Source organism: Dromiciops gliroides, chromosome 3 (assembly GCF_019393635.1).
Source record: "Dromiciops gliroides isolate mDroGli1 chromosome 3, mDroGli1.pri, whole genome shotgun sequence".
NCBI classification, from domain to species: Eukaryota; Metazoa; Chordata; class Mammalia; order Microbiotheria; family Microbiotheriidae; genus Dromiciops; species Dromiciops gliroides.
In genome coordinates this window covers 603,947,400-603,967,202 of record NC_057863.1, presented here as the reverse complement: position 1 = coordinate 603,967,202, position 19,803 = coordinate 603,947,400, and the positions used below count along the sequence as shown (strand labels likewise).

The following is a 19,803-nucleotide window of genomic DNA, read 5'->3' as shown; positions in this document are numbered from 1 at the left end:
TCCTTCTTCTCTATCCTTTTCATTTTCTCTATCCTCTTATTTCGTCAGCTTTTCCAACTGCTTTCTAAATCGAAGCAAACCAATTGATTTCTCTGAGCCTAAGTTTCTTCCTCTTGGGCTCCTGGAATTCAGAATTGAAAGGTGCCTTAGAGTCCCCCTTGGTTGGCCCCCTCATTTGACAGCTAAGAAAATTGAGACTCTGAGAAGGCATGTGATTCCCCAAAGTTGCACAGGTCATAAGCAAATCCAGGCTTGGAATCCATTCTTTCTCCACGTATTTTGGTTGTTTTCACTATGCCATTGTACTTCTTCAGGAGCTCTCTAGATTTCCCATTCAAAATAAGTATTCCTCACATCAGTACTTTAGGTAATCCATACTCAAAAGTTTTCTTCTGTATGATGGGAATTGCCAAAGATCATGCTTGTTCTCCTGGCCTAGCATCCAAGAATTCAGTATTTCCTCTGTAGCACAGTGAGGCATTACCAGCAGGCTGAGGAGAGTTCTTGAAATAGACGCTGCTGAAGCTCTGCACATCTTCTATTCACTTTGCCTCTGTTTGCCTCATTATACTGGAAGTTAGACAAGGAGGACCAAACTAGGTCTGGGCATATTCAAATGAATGGGGGGAGGGGCTGTAGAGAGCAGATGGAAAAATGTGAGGCAGCAAGATGCAGTTAACAGAGACAAGAGTTGGGTTCAAATCCTGGCTCCTGTTGAGAAGAGTTCCCATCCCCAAAATGGCCAGCTGTATATAGCTATTCTCTGAATCATCAGGGAAAACCTACAATAGGCGTTTCTCTGAGGAAGTTTTCCTGTCTCATCTAGAATCCAGCAGGAAAGAGCTCAGAATCTTCCTTGTGGGCCCCTTTGACCATCTGGAAAGAACACTGGGATACACCCCACCTTCACTGCAGAACAATTCTTGAACTTGTCACAGGATGGTAGTTATTGATCTTACATTCTCCTTGCAGAATAGAATTTGGAAAGGTTTTATAGAGTTCTACTTTTTTTGTAACTTTCCATCAGTTAACACCCCATGGCCCTGTCCCCCATCAGGTATGATTTTTTTTTTTTTTTGGTGAGGCAATTGGGGTTAAGTGACTTGCCTAGGGTCACACAGCTAGTAAGTGTTAAGTGTTTGAGGCCGGATTTGAACTCAGGTACTCCTGACTTCAGGGCCAGGGCTCTATCCACTACGCCACCTAGCCGCCCCTTTCAGGTATGATTTTAAAAGCCTTCAACACAGAATTTTGGTCCCAAAATACACCTGGGTCAAATTGTCTGGGAGTGTTTCTTGTCAGCCCAGGTTTGGGTAGGAAACTGTATTTCCAGACACTCAAGTTCTGACCTGATTTTACTGGGAGGAGGAAAGCGCTCCTCCTCCTCCTCCCTAGCTGTTTCTTCACCTCACACAATTGTGGGGTACTTCCTAATTCCCAAGGTAATTAATTCAATTGAGTATTTTTTTTACATATAAGGTATTTTATTTTTTCCGTTACATGTAAAGATAGTTCTCAACTTTTGTTTATACAAGCTTTACAATTTCAGATTTTTCTCCCTCCCTCCCCCTCCCCTAGACAGCAGGTAATCTGATATAGGTTATATCTTTATATCTATATATCTATATCTATATACATATACATATAGATATCTATATATCTATACACACACATATATATACACATAATAACATTAATCCTGTTTTAAGAGAAAAAATCAGAGCAGTGATGCAAAACCTCAAAATAGAAAAAAAAAACAACAGCACCCAAAACAAAAGAAATAGTATGGTTCAATCAGCATCTATACTCCACAGTTCTTTTTTTTTTTCTTGGATTTGAAGATCCTCTTCTATCAAGAGTTCCCTGGAACTCTTCTGTACCATTGCATTGGTGAGAAGAATATAGTCCATCACAGTAGGTCAACACTCAATGTTGATGATACTGTGTACAATGTTCTTCTGGTTCTGCTCATCTCACTCATCATCAGCTCACATAAGACCCTCCAGGTTTCTCTGAACTCCTCCTGCTCATCATTTCTTATAGCACAATAGTATTCCATTGTATTCATATACCACAACTTGTCCAACCATTCCCCAGTTGATGGGCACCCCCTCAACTTCCAATTCCTTGCTACCACGTAAAGAGCAGCTATAAATATTTTTGTAGATGTGGGTCCCTTTCCCCTTTCCATGATTTCTTTGGGAAAAAGACCTAAAAGTGGAATTGCTGGGTCAAAGGGTATGCACAGCTTTATTGCCCTTTTGGCATAATTCCAAATTGCTCTCCAGAATGGCTGGATCAGTTCACAGCTCCACCAACAGTGCATTTGTGTCCAATTTTCCCACAGCTTCTCCAACATTTATTATCTTCTTTTTTTGTCATTTTAGCCAATCTGATAGGTGTCAGGTGGTACCTCAGAGTTGTTTTAATTTGCATCTCTCTAATCATTAGAGATTTAGAGCATTTTTTCATATGGGAATAGATAGCTTTGGTTTCTTCATCAGAAAACTGCCTGTTCATATCCTTTGACCACTTCTCAATTGGGGAATGACTTGGATTCTTATAAATTTGATTTAGTTCCCTATATCAATTGAGTATTTTTAAAGTAATGTGTACTATTCTACCAAAATAACGACTCGTGTTGCCCATTGACTGGGGGTTGCTTTAGCTTCTGTATTTTTGGTAGTTTCTTTCTCAATCCCAAATCAAATTATAATGCTCTTGTAGAAGGCAAAGGTAAATGAGTGCAATAGTGTCCTTTCCTTCTCTCATGAGTACTATAAGTTCATCTCCATTTATTGAGCTCTAATGTTATAAAATTGTTATTCAGAGTAGAAAGATTCATTTTTGCCCAAATGAGTCTATAATCTAATTATGATAAGAATCAATGAATTACTGGGATAGGGGAGGACCTTAGAAGTCATCCAGTCTTTACCTCTCCTTGAAGCATCTCCACAAGTCATCACTGTTAGAATGCATTTCACAGCAGTAGGGAGCACACCTCTCTGAGAGACCAGTCTGCTTTTCAGTAGTTCTGATAATTAACAAGTTCTTGTTTCTGTTGACCTTGACTCTGCCTCTTAGCCATCCTCCACTATTTGGCCCTGATTCAGTTCTTTGGGACCTTTCTTTGTGTAATAGCTATCTCCTCCTGTGTAAGGGCTATCTCCTCTCCTTGTTCCCCAAGTTGTTTGGCTTTTTGCCTTCAGGCTGAATGTCCCCTATAATACTGTGGAGAAGCTTGTGAGGTAATAGAAAAATCCCTGGCCTTGGGAACCTGACTTTTAGTTTATGGCTACGCCGACAGTGACTCTGTAATGTTGGGAGAGTCTCTGGGCCATAGTGGTCTCTTCTATAACAGGTGGAATTGGACTAGACAATCCATCCCTGCTCTTCTTTTTGTGACACACACTCAGTGTCTGTGCATGTGTGTGTGTGTGTGTGTGTGTGTGTGTGTGTGTTTGTGCGCGCGCGTGTGTGTTTAATGCATCCTTGCCCTGCCCTGGACATTCCTATCCCCCAGCATGTTGGCATCCTAGAATGGAACTTGGTTCTCCAGGTGTGGTTTGTCCACAGTTTGTTTTTTGTTTTTGTTTGGGGTTTTTTTGCAGGGCAATGAGGGTTAAGTGACTTGCCTGGGGTCACACAGCTAGTAAGTGTCAAATGTCTGAGGCCAGATTTAAACTCACTCAGGTCCTCCTGAATCCAGGGCTGGTGTTCTATCCACTGCGCCACCTCGCTGCCCTGGTTTGGCCATAGTTTGGACAGTATACTCTTCTATCCACGGGGTGCAGAGTTACACAGTGAGGATATGAAGGTGTCAGGCACTGCTTAATCTTCCGACATTCCAGTGTTTGAACATCGATGGAACTTAAATAATTACTGACCAGACTCATGGGTAAAAATGGGCAACTTGATGTTTTTCAATGACCCACTAACGAGGTACAAACTTCATAACCTGTTACCTTTCCCTTAGTCACTTCACAACTTTAACTCAGTTCCATAGTTTATGAAGTATTGACCACTCTGGGCCTTCTGGTGCTTTTTGATAAGCCTGGCACATAATAGGCGCTTAGTAAATGTTATTGACTATTAAAAAATACATAGAAGGGGGCAGCTAGGTGCCACAGTAGATAAAGGTATGGCCCTGGATTCAGGAGGACCTGAGTTCAAATTCGACCTCTGACACTCGACACTTACTAGCTGTGTGACCCTGGGCAAGTCACTTAACCCTCATTGCCCTGCAAAAAAAAAAAAAATACATAGGAAACTCTGAAGGAAGTTCAAAAGAGGACACAGACAAGCAAGGCAGGGTTTTTATTGTGCTAAATGTACTTTTTTAAAAAGCTATATGTAATGTACAAAAATATTTATAGCTGCTCTTTCCGTGGTAGCAGGGAATTGGAAGTTATGGGGCTGCCCATCAATTGGGGAATGGCTGGACAAGTTGTGGTATATGAATACAATGGAATACTATTGTGCTGTAAGAAATGATGAGCAGGAGGAGTTCAGAGAAACCTGGAGGGTCTTATGTGAGCTGATGATGAGTGAGATGAGCAGAACCAGAAGAACATTGTAGACAGTATCATCAACATTGAGTGTTGATCTACCGTGATGGACTATATTCTTCTCACCAATGCAATGGTACAGAACAGTTCCAGGGAACTCATGATAGAAGAGGATCTCCAAATCCAAGAAAAAAAAAAAAACTGTGGAGTATAGATGCTGAATGAACCATACTATTTCTTTTATTTTTAGTGCTGTTGTTTTTTCTATTTTGAGGTTTTTCATCATTGCTCTGATTTTTTCTCTTATAACAAGACTATTGCAGAAATAGGATTAATGTTATTATGTGTATATATATATATGTGTGTGTATAGATATATATATATCTATATAGATATATAGATATAACCTATATCAGATTACCTGCTGTCTAGGGGAGGGGGGAGGGAGGGAGAAAAATGTGAAATTGTAAAGCTTGTATAAACAAAAGTTGAGAACTATCTTTACATGTAACAGAAAAAATAAAATACCTTATATGAAAAAAAAGCTATATGTAAGAGATTCATGATTTCACATGCCTCCTTTTCTATAACATGTATAAGGAAACAATGATGTTTTAAATACATAATAAAAACAATTAAAAAGAGAAAACATGGTTTTAAATTTTCATATGTAAATTTTGTTTTAACACAACATTAACACCCATAGCATACTATTCCCAAACAGTAAAATAAAACAACCTGAGTGACTGATTGGACAATGTAAATACCTTTGAATGCTTTCTTTCTTTCTTCCTTCCTTCCTCCTTCCTTCCTTCCTTCCTTTTTGGTGGGGCAATGAGGGTTAAGTGACTTGCCCAGGGTCACACAGCTAGTAAGCATCAAATGTCTGAGGTAGGATTTGAACTCAGGTCCTCCTGAATCCAAGGCCAGTGCTTGATCCACTGCACCACCTAGCTGCCCCCATGCCTTCTTGTTTCTTAAGAGAAAGGACATCATGTAAGTTACTACTAGCTACTAGTGTTGCCCAGTGTTTTTAAAGTTTTCTTTACTTCCATAGTAATTACATATTTTGTTACTTTGGTTCTGCTTTATTCTCCTATATTTTTTTTTCTTTTTCTGATAAAAGTATTTTATTTTTTTCCAGTTACATGTAAAGATAGTTCTCAAAATTTGTTTATACAAGCTTTTCAATTTCAGATTTTTCTCCCTTCTTCCTCCTCCCCTAGACAGCAGGCAATCTGATATAGGTTATACACATACATAATAACATTAAACATATTTCTGCATTAGTCATGTTATAAGAGAAGAATCAGAGCAATGAGGAAGAACCTCAAAATAGGAAAACAACAGCACCCAAAGCAAAAGAAATAGTATGGTTCAATCAGCATCTATACTCCACAGTTCTTTTTTTTTTTTCTGGAGATCCCCTTCCATCATGAGTCCCCTGGAACTCTCCTGTACCATTGGATTGGTGAGAAAAATCTAGTCCATCACAGTTGATCAGCACACAATGTTGATGATATTGTGTACAGTGTTCTTCTGGTTTTGCTCATCTCACTCATCATCAATTCATGCAAGTCCTTCCAGGTTTCTCTGAACTCCTTCTGCTCATCATTTCTTACAGTACAATAGAATTCCATTACATCCATAAACCACAACTTGTTCAGCCATTCCCCAGTTGATGGGCAACCCCTCAATTTCCAATTCCTTGACACCACAAAAAGAGCAGCTATAAATATTTTTATACATGTGGGTCCTTTTTCCTTTTCCATGATCTCTTTGGGAAAAAGACCCAAAAGTGGTATTGCTGGGTCAAAGGGTATGCACAGCTTCACAGCCCTTTTGACATAATTCCAAATTGCTCTCCAGAATGGTTGGATCAGTTCACAGCTCCACCAACAATGCATTAGTGTTCCAATTTTCCCACAACTTCTCCAACATTTATTATTTTCCTTTTTTGTCATATTAGCCAATCTGATAGGTGTCAGGTGGTACCTCAGAGTTGTTTTAATTTGCATTTCTCTAATCAATAGTGATTTGGAGCATTTTTTCATATGAGAATAGATAGCTTTGATTTCTTCCTCAGAAAACTGCCTGTTCATATCCTTTGACCATTTCTCAATTGGGGAATGACTTGGATTCTTTTTTTTTTTTTTTTTTTGCTGAGCAGTGAGGGTTAAGTGACTTGCCCGGGGTCACACAGCTAGTAAGTGTCAAGTATCTGAGGCCAGATTTGAACTCAGGTCCTCCTGAATCCAGGGCCGGTGCTTTATCCGCTGTGCCACCTAGTTGCCCCGGATTCATATAAATTTGATTTAGTTCCCTATATATTTTAGAAATGAGACCTTTATCAGAAGTACTGGCCATAAAAATTGTTTCCCAGCTTTCTGCCTCCCTTCTAATTTTGGATGCATTGCTTCTGTTTGTACAAAAACTTTTTAATTTAATGTAATCAAAATCATCCATTTTGCGTTTCATAATATTCTCTATCTCTTGTTTGGTCATAAACTGTTCTCCTTTCCAAAGATCTGAAAGGTAGACTATTCCTTCCTCTCCTAATTTACCTATGGTATTGCCTCTTATGTCTAAATCATGTACCCATTTTGACCTTATTTTAGTATAAGGTATAAGATGTTGGTCTATGCCTAATTTCTGCCATACTATTTTCTAGTTTTCCCAGCAGTTTTTGTCAAATACTGACTTCCTATCCCAGAAGTTGGAGTCTTTGGGTTTATCAAACAGTACACTACTAATGTCATTTACTACCATGTCTTTTGTGCCTAACCTCTTCCGTTGATCCTCCATTCTATTTCTTAGCCAGTACCAGATAGTTTTGATGACTGCTGCTTTATAGTAAAGCTCCAGATGTGGTACAGCTAACCCACCTTCCTGTGAATTTTTTTTTTCATTATTTCCCTTGATATTCTTGACTTTTTGTTTTTCCAGATGAATTTTGTTATTATTTTTTCTAGCTCTATAAAATAATTTTTAGGTAGTCTGATTAGTATGTCACTGAATAAGTAAATTAATTTAGGTAGAATTGTCATTTTTACTATATTAGCTCTGCCTATCCATGAGCAATTGATATCTTTCCAATTATTTAGATCTGATTTGATTTGTGTGAAAAGTGTTTGGTAATTGTGTCCATATAGTTCCTGGGTTTGTCTTGGCAAGTAGACTCCCAAGTATTTTATATTATCTACTGTTACTTTAAGTGGAATTTCTCTTTCTATCTTTTGCTGCTGGACTTTGTTGGTCATGTATAGAAATGCTGATCATTTATGTGGATTTATTTTATATTCTGCTACTTTGCTAAAGTTGTTAATTGTTTCAAGTAATTTTGGAGTTGATTCTCTAGGATTCTCTAAGTATACCATCATATCATCTGCAAAGGGGGCAGCTAGGTGGCTCAGTGGATAAAGCACTGGCTCTGGATTCCAAAGGATCTGAGTTCAAATCCGGCCTCAGACAGTTGACACTTACTAGTTGTGTGACCCTGGGCAAGTCACTTAACCCTCATTGCCCTGCAATAATAATAATAATAATAATAATAATAATCACTGTTGTTTAAGGGGCAGCTAGGTGGCACAGTGGATAGAGCACCGACCCTGAAGTCAGGAGGACCTGAGTTCAAATCCAGCCTCAGACACTTAACGCTTACTAGCTGTGTGACCCTAGGCAAGTCACTTAACTCCAATTGCCTCACCAAAAAAAAAAAAAAATATATATATATATATATATATATATATATATATATATATATATATATATATATATATATCACCTGCAAAGAGTGATAGTTTTGTTTCCTCCTTGCCTCTTCTAATTCCTTTAATTCCTTTTTCTTCTCTGATTGCTAATGCTAACATTTCTAGTACAATATTGAATAATAGAGGTGATAATGTACATCCCTGTTTCACCCCTGATCTTATTGGGAAGGCCTCTAACTTATCTCCATTACATATAATGCTTGCTGATGGTTTTAGGTAGATACTGGTATTATTTTAAGGAAAGCTCCACCTATTCCTAAGCTCTATGGTGTTTTTATTAGGAATGGGTGTTGTATTTTGTCAAAAGCTTTCTCTGCATCTATTGATAATGATTTTGGTTGGTTTTCTTATTGATGCGGTTCCCATATTTCTTTAAACTGTTCTTTTGTTAGATTTACACCAGTTGTTGGGAACATGTTTTAAGAACTTAAGTTCATATCCTTTGACTATCTATTACAGTATAGTTCATTACCATTGATACTGCAGTGGTGGGTGAGTCAATTATCACATGTCTCCACCCACCTTTCCCTGTGACTGCCTCCACCCAAGCTCCCTTCTCTGTTCATTCCTCCCCATATATTGTATAGCCCTTCTGGGTAGAAACCGAGCTCTTTTGTTCCTTGTGTTCAATACTTGGGATATCTTAAATGCTTGATAAGTGTTGATTGAGGAATTTGTACCAATTCATGGAATCATGTTTTTAGAGAAAGAAGTGATTGTAGAGGTAATTTTTATAGAAGAGGCAACCAAGGTCCAAAGGGTAGTTAAACAATTTGCCCAAATCACAAAGATAGTAAATCTTTTTTTTTTTTTTTTTGTGGGGCAATGGGGGTTAAGTGACTTGCCCAGGGTCACACAGCCAGTAAGTGTCAAGTGTCTGAGGCTGGATTTGAACTCAGGAACTCCTGAGTCCAGGGCCAGTGCTTTATCCACTTTATCGACTGCGCCACCTAGCCGCCCCCAAAGATAGTAAATCTTGAAGCTGGATTTGAACTTTTCTTGACTCCAAGTCTAATATCCTATCTTAACACACCAGCAATTCTCAAACTATATGGTCTTACAATCCCTTTATATATTCTTAAATACTATCCCCCTTTTGTTTAAGTGGAATATATCTATTGATATTTATCGTATTAGAGATTTAAACAGATAAAATTTTAAAATATTTACCAAATCACTTAAAATAATACATTCATTATATGTTGACATAAATAGCATTTTAATGAAAAATCTATATGTTCCCAAACTTAAAAAAGTAGAACATTTTAGTAAATTTCTAATGTCTGGCTTCATAGAAGATAGCTAGATTCCAATTTCTTCTTCAGTTTCTTATAATGTTTTGGGTAGGGTAGATGAAAATACAGTCTCAGGGGCTTGGGGACCCTCAGGTCACAGTGGGCCATGATTTGAGGATGGCTACAGGACACCATGCCTTGAAGTAGCCTGTTTTGTATTTTTTTTTTTTAGTGAGGCAATTGGGTTAAGTGACTTGCCCAGGGACACACAGCTAGTAAGTGTTAAGTGTCTGAGGCTGGATTTGAACTCAGGTACTCCTGACTCCAGGGCTGGTGCTCTATCCACTGCGCCACCTAGCTGCCCCTGTTTTGTATTTTGTAATATTCTCTATGTTCTTGTAATCTGATTTAGGAAGAAATTTAAACTTATAGCTATGGGAAAAAATTGCATTATCTGTGCCCTACCAGACAGAATTAGCTATTAATTGGTTGTAAGTAGACAACATCTGTGTCCTTGGGCAGACTGCATATTCCCTCCTTACTTCTCCAAGTGTAATAAGATCTTCCTTCTATACTTTTGTTAATTAATACTTGCAGAATTCTTTGAAGATGAAAAGTGCCAAGTATTATATATACTAATGGCATATGCCTGCTTTAAAAAAATTTACCTCCTAGAAATTTATATTGGAGAAGTTAACTTTTTTTTTTTTCATTTTTGTTTGTTTTTTTGCGGGGCAATGAGGGTTAAGTGACTTGCCCAGGGTCACACAGCTAGTAAGTGTCAAGTGTCTGAGGCCAGATTTGAACTCAGGTCCTCCTGAATCCAGGGCCAGTGCTTTATCCACTACACCACCTAGCTGCCCCCCATTTTAAATTTTTTTCAAGTAAGCAGCTAAGTTATTCTGAACTTTGAATTGCCAAATCCTTGTTAGCCAAGAAAATCTATTGACTATTAGAATAGGAGGGAAAGGAGATTCCTCCTGTACTGTAGCGATTCATATTCCATGGAGCCATCATCTGATCTTCAGCAATTCATTTCCTTTCTCTGAGCCTCAGTTGCCCCCTCTGTAACATGAGGGGTGTTGGACCATATGATTTCTGAGATCAGCTGGTAGTCAGTGATTTTGTAATGGAATAATCAAAACACTGTAATAAAGTAGAACTTGAAACATTAAGGTTTAAAAGATGAAGTGTGTTTCTTTTACATTCTGGCTCCCAGGGCAATATTAGAGGAGAGGACTCCAAACTGTAATTTACTTTAGTTATCTTTTACCTCCTTCCTCCAAAGGCGCCCAGCCTTCCAGATCTGTAACACATCCTTCTAGCTGCCTGCAGCTGCATGACTCAGAGCAGGGGGGGGGGGGGGGGTGTTTCTTAGGGCACGTGATCATTTAAACAACAGCTCACATCCTAGACTCCATTTTCTGGCAAACAAAAAGAGAGCCAGAGGGAAACCACCTTTTTCCTGGCTCCCAGAAAATGGGGGGGGGGTGAATCCATAAGGCCACATGATATCACCTAACTCCTTTAAAGGTCAGCTATAAATGCAGGTCACCAGTAGCACTTCCAAAGTCCTGCATTTATTCTAATGAGAATAAGTATCAGGGAAGCAAAAACATCTGAGGTGTTGTGAACAAATGATTTGTGAACAAATTAGGTTACTAACAGTTTCAAGCATGCCTCCTTTGACTGTTCCACCCTCTAATTATCATGCACAGAGAGAACTGCAGGCACAGAGACAGTTGCTGCATAATAAAACCTAGAGAAAGGCAATTTTTACATAACCTGCTGGTGCTTTTCCTTAGTAGTCCTTGGCTCATCTGCAGTGGGCTCTGCTAAGTTTTCAAGTAGAATTCAGGGTGAGAAACTTGAACTGCTGAGAGCTAGCATGCTAATTGTCCCCAAGGTCTGTATACAAGAATCACTGCTTCTGATAGTTGAACATTATATGTCATAAATGTAGAATTTGAAGGAATCTTCTAAGTGCCTTAAGGACCTTGTTTTCATCGTAGTCCCCTGAGAGCCTGTATCCTCTTGTATTGAACATAGTAGCTATTTTTACAACGTGAAACTAAAATAGCCTATATGTGCATATATGAAACTGCAGATATCTAATACATGTACATATGTAATATCTTTATTACAGAAATGTAAATTAAATGAGATTTTCAAAGCTGTTCTGCTTGTCTGTGATTCTTTTGGGTGTTCTGTTCTATTCTGTGCATTTAAAATACACTTCAGTAACCTTTTCTTTAATTTTTCTTTTTTTCTTTAAGGAGGTACAATGCCATTGCTAGTTCTCCTACCCACACCAAATAAACAAAAACCAAAACCCTGGTAATACATATGCAATGTAGCAAACAAATTGCCACATTGGCTGTGTTGGAAAATGTATGTCTTATTCCGAACTTGAGTCCATTAAACTCTAGCATGTAAAAGGAGATACTATAAAAAGAATGTTTACATTTCTGGCTGCTACTTGCTTTAATGAGGGTCTAAATTTGAGAAAACAACTTGCCTATTAGAAGATTTATCTGGTTAATATCTTAGGGATATAATTTTTTTGTGTTGCCCTCAGGTGAGCAATAGTTAGGGGGGTTTTTTTGGGGTTATTTTGCGGGTTAAGTGACTTGCCCAGGGTCACACAGCTAGTAAGTGTTAAGTGTCTGAGGCCAGATTTGAACTCAGGTCCTCCTGAATCCAGGGCCAGTGCTCTATCCACTGCACCACCTAGCTGCCCCTCAATAGTTAGGTTTTATAAGAATCGAATGTTTTGGAGTACAAACTGCTGGAAAGATTGATTGAATAAGTATTCTGCAGAAGTTTGAAGTCCTCAGCCTCATCTGAAATTGATTTGGCTATATTTGGAATGCTCTCTTCATAAACATTAGCCATGAAAGCAGCAGCACAGTAGGTAAGCTTGAATTTTGCCATTTAAGTTTAAAGTTAGGAAGGTGAACAGGGAGGGGAGTCGAGTTTCAGTAAGCTCTAAGCTCCTAAAGACCAGCAATTGTTTGCTTCTTTTGTAATCATAGCTCTGCCACCATGCACTTCACTGACTAGCCTTTTAAATGCTTGTTGAATTGACTTCTAGGTCTTTGCAGTGCCTCATCATCATTCCTTCAGACCTAAATATTGTCTCATGATCACTTTAAAATATGTATATAAATTTTGGGGCAGCTACATGGTGAAGTGGATAAAGCATCAGCCCTGGATTCAGGAGGACCTGAGTTCAAATCCAGCCTCAGACACTTGACACTAGCTGTGTGACCCTGGGCAAGTCACTTAACCCTCATTGCCCCGAACGAACACACACACACACACACACACACACACACACACACACACACACACACACGCACACACGCACATGGCGGGGGGGGGGGGGGGGGGGGGGGGGGGAGGAGGAAGCATCATTGCCTGACCTGCTTTCTGGTCTCCTCTTCCTTGGAGCCCTGCTACTCCGATCAATGTATTAAAGGCTCCAGGTAGTGGCAGTCAGATTTAAGTGGCTTCTTGATAAAAGGGGTGTATATGATGACATGGAGCTGAGCAGTTTCTAGATTATCTCAAATATGGAACTTTGGAATGGGCTAACCAGATGATTTTATATTAAGCATTCAAAATTAATTTTGTGCCTACAGATTGTGTATAGAGCTGCACATCTTGATGTGCTAGAAAGGGATTTTAGTGCAGCTTCTGTGACTTACTTAGCCAGTGTTACCTTGGGCAAATGAGTCCATTGACTTCCTTGGGCCTCAATTTCCTCATCTTGTGATCTCCTTTAACTCTGGCTTTTCCTTTTAAACTCTAAGCAGCTTAATTCTGTCTCTGTGTAACTGCCTCAGTTTGAAGTCAAAGGAATTTTCAACAATCTCTTCTGTGGGAAGGAAATGTGATCTAGAATGGTTCTTGAAGATGTAAATGTACTATCAGCTAGGGTTCGGACATATGTTAATATGTGAAGATTTTAATTATAATGGGATTAATCTGAAATGAAACTGAAAGGTCAAGATTTGTTTGTCCTTAGATCTCACAGAGGGACAATGACAATGATAACGCACTGCAAGTGAACTGGATTTTAAGTGAGGGAGGGAGGACTTTGCAAACTATCTGGGTCCAGTGGCAAGATAGAGATGGGAGGAAGGCACTGGAGTTGGAGCCATTCCCCCCCACACACCCCATCCCTAACCTCCATGCCCCCATCTTTACAGGATAAGATCACCCAACCCTTAGTGGGGAGGAGCTATTTCTGGGTCCTTGAATGCCCTGAAAATTAATGGTTAGGGGCTGGGTGAGGTGCTGCTTTCTAGGCTTGCTGCCTTCCCTCCATGACATTTCAGTGAGGTAAGTTCAGGTGAGAGTGTGTGAGGATTGGCAGCTTCTATCCCTCATCATCCAGATGAGTGAGAGGTTTCCTTATAGAGGCAATGTAGTGTAAAGCAAAGTTTCTTAAACTGCCAGGTTGTCCCATAACTGAATGTGGGGGTTGCGAAAAATTTGGCAACAGTAAAAAGCTTCTATACACCTATATACAGGGATTGAGTAAAAATTTCTTGGGCAAAAAGGGGTTGCAAGTTGAAAAAGTTTAAGAAGCCCTGATGTAAAGCCCACAGTACTTTCTTTGGAGAAAGAAAACCCTGAATTAGATTTGTGCTTCTTGTCACCTGGCCTAGGCAAGTCATCTAACTTCTAATCCTCAGTTTTTTCATCTGTAAAGTGAAGATAATACCTGTAGTACCTACTCAAATGAGACAGACAATAGCTCTTTTTAATGTGGTATAAATGGCGATTATTACTCAGAAGACTTGGTGGAATCATATCCCTGTCGATTTCCTCTGGCAATAAGTTAAAAATCCTGGAGAAAACTTCCTTACTTTTGTTCTTGGATAACTGATGGAGTTGCTTCCTCCTTTTATGAACTGTTTTCAAATTATATCCGTGGATGAGAAGCACTTCTTGTATCTCTTCCCACTGTGTCAGCAGAGTGGGTGGGAAGAGCCTCTCATCATTTTATTTTAATCAGTCTTGGGCGTTGCTTTTGAATGGCAAAAGTTTGGTTTCCAAAGCACTTCTAGGCTACTTTCTACCTAAACACAGCTGAGAGTGACTCTGGGAGTGCTGTTCGCCTCTCCCATAGACCTTATCAAAGGCAAGCTCTAGCTGTCTCAACTTGAACTGGGACTGCAGAAAGAAGGGACAAACAAGGGTGTAGAGCAGCCATTAACAAAGACTTCAGATGTCAGAATATTGATTAGAACTAGAAAAGGCAAACTGCAAGGCTGATGAGAAAGTGCGATAAGCTGATCAGTCACTAAGTGCAGCCATATCCCAGCTGCTGGAGAAAATAGCAAACTGCAAAAACCTCATGGTTAATACAGTGGACAACATTGATGGTACTTTGTTTTTGTTTGGTGAGGGAATTGGGGTTAAGTGACTTGCCCAGGGTCACACAGCTAGTAAGTGTCAAGTGTCTGAGGGCAGATTTGAACTCAGGTCCTCCTGAATCCAGGGCCGGTGCTCTATCCACTGCGCCGCCTAGCTGCCCCTGATGATACTTTGTTAATGAGATTTCTTTTTATCAGTCATTAAATAGTGGAAAGGTATGGTTTGCTGTAATTGTGGTCAGCCTCCTTTTTATTTTTTAGTTTAATTGTTTTAGGATTTGGCTTTTTTCCCCCATGATTTTGTTTGGAAGTTTTCTTTGTTTTTATTTTTGCTTATACTATGTTCCTTTGGTTCTTATTCCTTTATACCCTTGGACTTTTTCAATAGGAGTCAAAAACAATGTATCAACAATTTGAAAAAAGCACGTTCGAGCTGTGCATGATAGTATAGGCGTGTAATCCTTGCTACTGGGACAGATGAAGTTGTTGCCAAATTCTTGTTCATTCAGCCTCACCTGTGGTACATAGCGAGCCACTGGTTCTGGGCATAGAGAAACAGAAATGTAACAACAGCCCCTACCCTCAAAGAGCTTACATTCTGTTAAGGATAAATAACACACACACATGCAGCTAGCTACAAAATCTTACAAAGTAAATAGAAGTTAACTTTTAGGTAGGGGTGCACCTGGGTGTAGGGATCAGGAAAGGCATCATATAGGAAGTGGTTCTTGAGCTGAACTTTGGAAGCTAGGGATTCTAAGATGCACAGGTAAGGGAGGGAGGGCATTCCAGCTTTGTATCATCTGCACATTTGATAAGCATGCCTGTCTTCAATATGTTACACAGCAGAGGGCCTAGAACAGACCCCTAGCCTACTGCACTAGAGACCTAAGTTGACATCAAACTGTCACTGAATACTCTCTCTAGGTCACCAATTCAACTAGATTTTTCTCTAAAAATAGTTTGTATATTTTGTTTTTACATCACTTAGATTTCCCACTGTATCCCTTCTCCATCCCCTCACAGATATCACTTATAATAAAGATTTTAAAAGGAGAAAGGAGGGGGCAGCTAGATGGCACAGTGGTAAAGTACCGGCCCTGGATTCAGGAATACCTGAGTTCAAATCTGGCCTCGGACACTTGACACTTACTAGCTGTGTGACCCTGGGCAAGTCACTTAACCCTCATTGCCCTGCAAAAAAAAAAAAATTCTGGGGGCGGCTAGGTGGCGCAGTGGATAAAGCACCGGCCCTGGATTCAGGAGGACCTGAGTTCAAATCCGGCCTCAGACACTTGACACTTACTAGCTGTGTGACCCTGGGCAAGTCACTTAACCCCCATTGCCTCGCAAAAAAAAGGAGAAAGGAAGAAAAATCAGTAAAACCAATCAAATACTGAAAAGGTATGATTTTATCTAGTGTTCTATACCCATGGTACCCCATCTCTGTAAAGAAGGTGGAAGGAGCTCCTTTCTCACGTCCATTCTTTGAGGTCAGGCTTGGTTATTGTATTTTCACATTCCATTTGAACGTTTTGTTGTACTTTGTTGTATTCATGATGTATATTATTTTCCTGGTTCCTCTTCTCTCTATCGATCCTATTATCTCACCTCTGTGTCTTAGCCAAACTGCATGGAAAAGCTTCCTGTACTCAGAGCCCCCAATTTCTCTCCTTAAACCTTTCCCCTCTGGCTTCTGACTTTATCACTCAACTTAATGGGTCTCTCCAAAGATCCTAGCAATTGTTTATCTGCCAAACTAACTAGTGGCCTCTTCCTTATTCTTTATTCTTATCCTCCTTCACCTCTCTGCAGCTTTTTATACTGTTTACTACTCTCCTTCAGGTTACTTTGTCCCTTCAGAGTTTTATGTTCTGCCTACCACCTGTGGACAGCCCTTAATTGTAGGTGTACTCCAAAACTTTCTCTTTATTCTTTCACATAATTGTTTCATCACACCCCATGCATTCAGTTAGTTACCTTTCTGTAGATTATTCCCAGATTTACATATACAACTCTAGTCTCTTTCTAGTCCTACATACCACCAATAGCCTATGAGACATTCAAACTGCATGCTCTGGAAACATCTCAAATTCACCATGCACAAAAAAACCCAAAAACTTATCATCTGTCTTTCTCCCCCACAGTTCCCCTCCACACCCCCCCCACCCCCAACAAACAACCTTCTTCCAGATTTCCCTATTACCACCAAGGGTGCTGCCATTCTTTCACTCACCCAAGTTTGAAACCTGGTATCCTGGACTCCTCATTTGCACTCACCTTACATAGTTAATCAGTTCCCCAAACCTGTTATTTACAAGGCCATAACATTTCTTGTATGTTCATTCACATAGCTACTACCCTAGTTGAGACCCCAGCTTCCCTTACCTGGACTATTGTGATAGACTCCTCTTTGGTCTTCCTGCCTCAAACTTCACCTCTCTCCATTCCATCCTCTGCATAGCTGCAGAAATGATATTTCTTTTTTTGTTTTTTGTTTTTTGGGGTTTTTTGGTTAGGCAATTGGGGTTAAGTGACTTGCCCAGGGTCACACAGCCAGTAAGTATTAAGTGTCTGAGGCCGGATTTGAACTCAGGTACTCCTGACTCCAGGGCCGGTGCTCTATCCACTGTGCCATCTAGCTGCCCCAGAAATGATATTTCTAAAGCATAGATTTGGTCAAGTCACCCCCTCTACTCAACAAAAGTCATTGGTTCCCTGTTACCTCAAGTTTATGTCAAATATAAACTCCTGTTTGGCATTTCAAGCCTTTCACAACCGAGCCCCTACTTAACCTTTCCAATCTGATCTTATACATTACTTCCATCCCCACAGTCTGGGATCTAGCCAGAGATCAACCTGCTTGCTGTTTCATCCCCATCTTACACTATCTGCTTTCTCTAAGCCTTTGTATTTGCTGTCTCCCATGCTCTCCCCTCTTTATTTCCATCCCTCTCTCACAACTCCTTTGTATTCTTCAAGGCTCTATTCAAGTCCCACCTTCTATAGAAGGCCTCCATCATCTCCCCTGGCTGTTATTGCCCTCCTTCCCACAACCATTTTATGTATTTATGTATGTATGCATGCGTGTACTTATGTCGGCATGTACATATGTATGTTTTTAAATGTTGCACAAATGAACTGGGACAAAGTAAACTTATTTAATAACATCTTAGGTCGTTTTTCAGTCACTTCTGACTCTTCATGACACCATTTGAGGTTTTCTCTTACTGGAGTGGTCCAGCTCATTTTACAAATGAGGAAACCAAGGCAAAGGAGGTTAAGTGACTTTCCCAGGGTCACACAGCTAGTGTCTGAGGCCAAATTTGAAGTTAGGAAGGGGAATCATTCTAACTTCCGGCCTGGTACTATATTCACTGTATAGCCTGCCTGCCCCTAAGTATATTGATTTATCATAAAGCCTTCAAAAATATATACAATATATTTTCCTTTTGCTGAAATCTCTTGACATTTTGGCATCAAGTTCACAAGATTTTGACATTCTTTATCATGAAACCCATTTACTGCATCTACTTCCCTTTGGCAAATAGTCCATTTTTGCCAAGTCTAGCTTTGATTATATTATATAGCCCATAGGTTTTCTTTTTTTTTCCTCTTTTTTTACATCTTTTCTTTTTTCAGTTAATGTTTTTTCTTCTTCCCCCATCCCCAACTTAAAAAAAAAAGAAAAACAAAACTCTAAAATCTTTGGAACAAACATGGATAGTCAAACAAAACATTATCTTCATTAGTCATATCCAGAAATGTCTCATTCTAATTTTTAAGGCCATCATTCTTTGTTAGGAGGTGGGAAGTATGCATCATGGTCCATTCTGTGGAATCATGATTGGTCATTGAATTGATCAGAGTTCTTAAGTATTTGAAAGTTGTTTGTCTTTACAATATTGTTCTTATGGCGTAAATTGTTTCCCAGGTTTTGCTCACTTTGCAATCAGTTCGTATAAGTCTTCTCTTGATTCTTTAAAACCTAACATTTAGTAACTTTTTAGAACCAAATAATATCTCATTGTATTCATATTCCATAGTTTCTTCAGCTCTTCATCAAGTGATGGACAACCCTGTAATTGATTTTCAGTGGGGTTCAAATCAGATGAGGTCCCAGGTCATTGAAGCATGAATGATTATCTGCATCTCTTGGATCAGTTTCTTAATCTTCACTGATGTCCAGCATATTGTAAAGGTCATGTTGCTCTATCTCTTCTCTATTTGGGAATTTCTGTAATACTAGGACAATAATACTCACTCATATGGTTAATTCCCTCAATGGCAGCAAGATATGTAGGCTAACAGAAAATGAAGCCTCAAAACATTTGAATATGCCTAGATCAACTGGACTTCTTTTTTAAGTTTATATTGATTGGATAGTCAATCACAAAGGGAATTACTTTTATTCATAAAGGAAACTGAAGAAGCTAAAACTTTTAAGAAGCTAAAATTTAACTAAATTTGATTTTAAAAAATTAACAGTTAAACTTTTAATCAAACACTTTCCCCTTTTTTTTTTTTGGTGAGGCAGTTGGGGTTAAATGACTTGCCCAGGGTCACACAGCCAGTAAGTGTCAAGTGTCTGAGGCCAGATTTGAACTCAGGTCCTCCTGACTCCAGGACCGGTGCTCTATCCACTGCACCACCTAGCTGCCCCTTTCCATTCTTATAAAACACAAAACAATAACTTTTTTTTTTTTTTTTTGCAGGGCAGTGAGGGTTAAGTGACTTGCCCGGGGTCACACAGCTAGTAAGTGTCAGGTGTCTGAGACTGGCTTTGAACTCAGGTCCTCCTGAATCCAGGGCCAATGCTTTATCCACTGTGCCACCTAGCTGCCCCAAAACAATAACCTTTTAAAACTTAACTTTAAGGCTAAGAAAAGCGTCTTTCAGACTG

The 19,803-nt window shown here is 39.4% G+C and overlaps 1 protein-coding gene across 6 annotated transcripts in view; it reads left to right on the top strand.

Moving 5' to 3' along the window:
• PHACTR4 (phosphatase and actin regulator 4) overlaps nt 1-19,803 on the top strand; it is a 123,282-nt gene that overhangs the window by 67,897 nt on the left and 35,582 nt on the right. The window contains exon 1 of one of the 6 annotated variants that reach the window (XM_043996677.1): nt 19,645-19,656. The exons of the other annotated variants lie outside the window; for them this stretch is intronic. The gene's annotated coding sequence lies outside the window, so the exon portion shown is untranslated. Of the gene's footprint in view, nt 1-19,644; nt 19,657-19,803 lie in introns of those variants that run through there. 6 annotated transcript variants of the gene reach the window in all.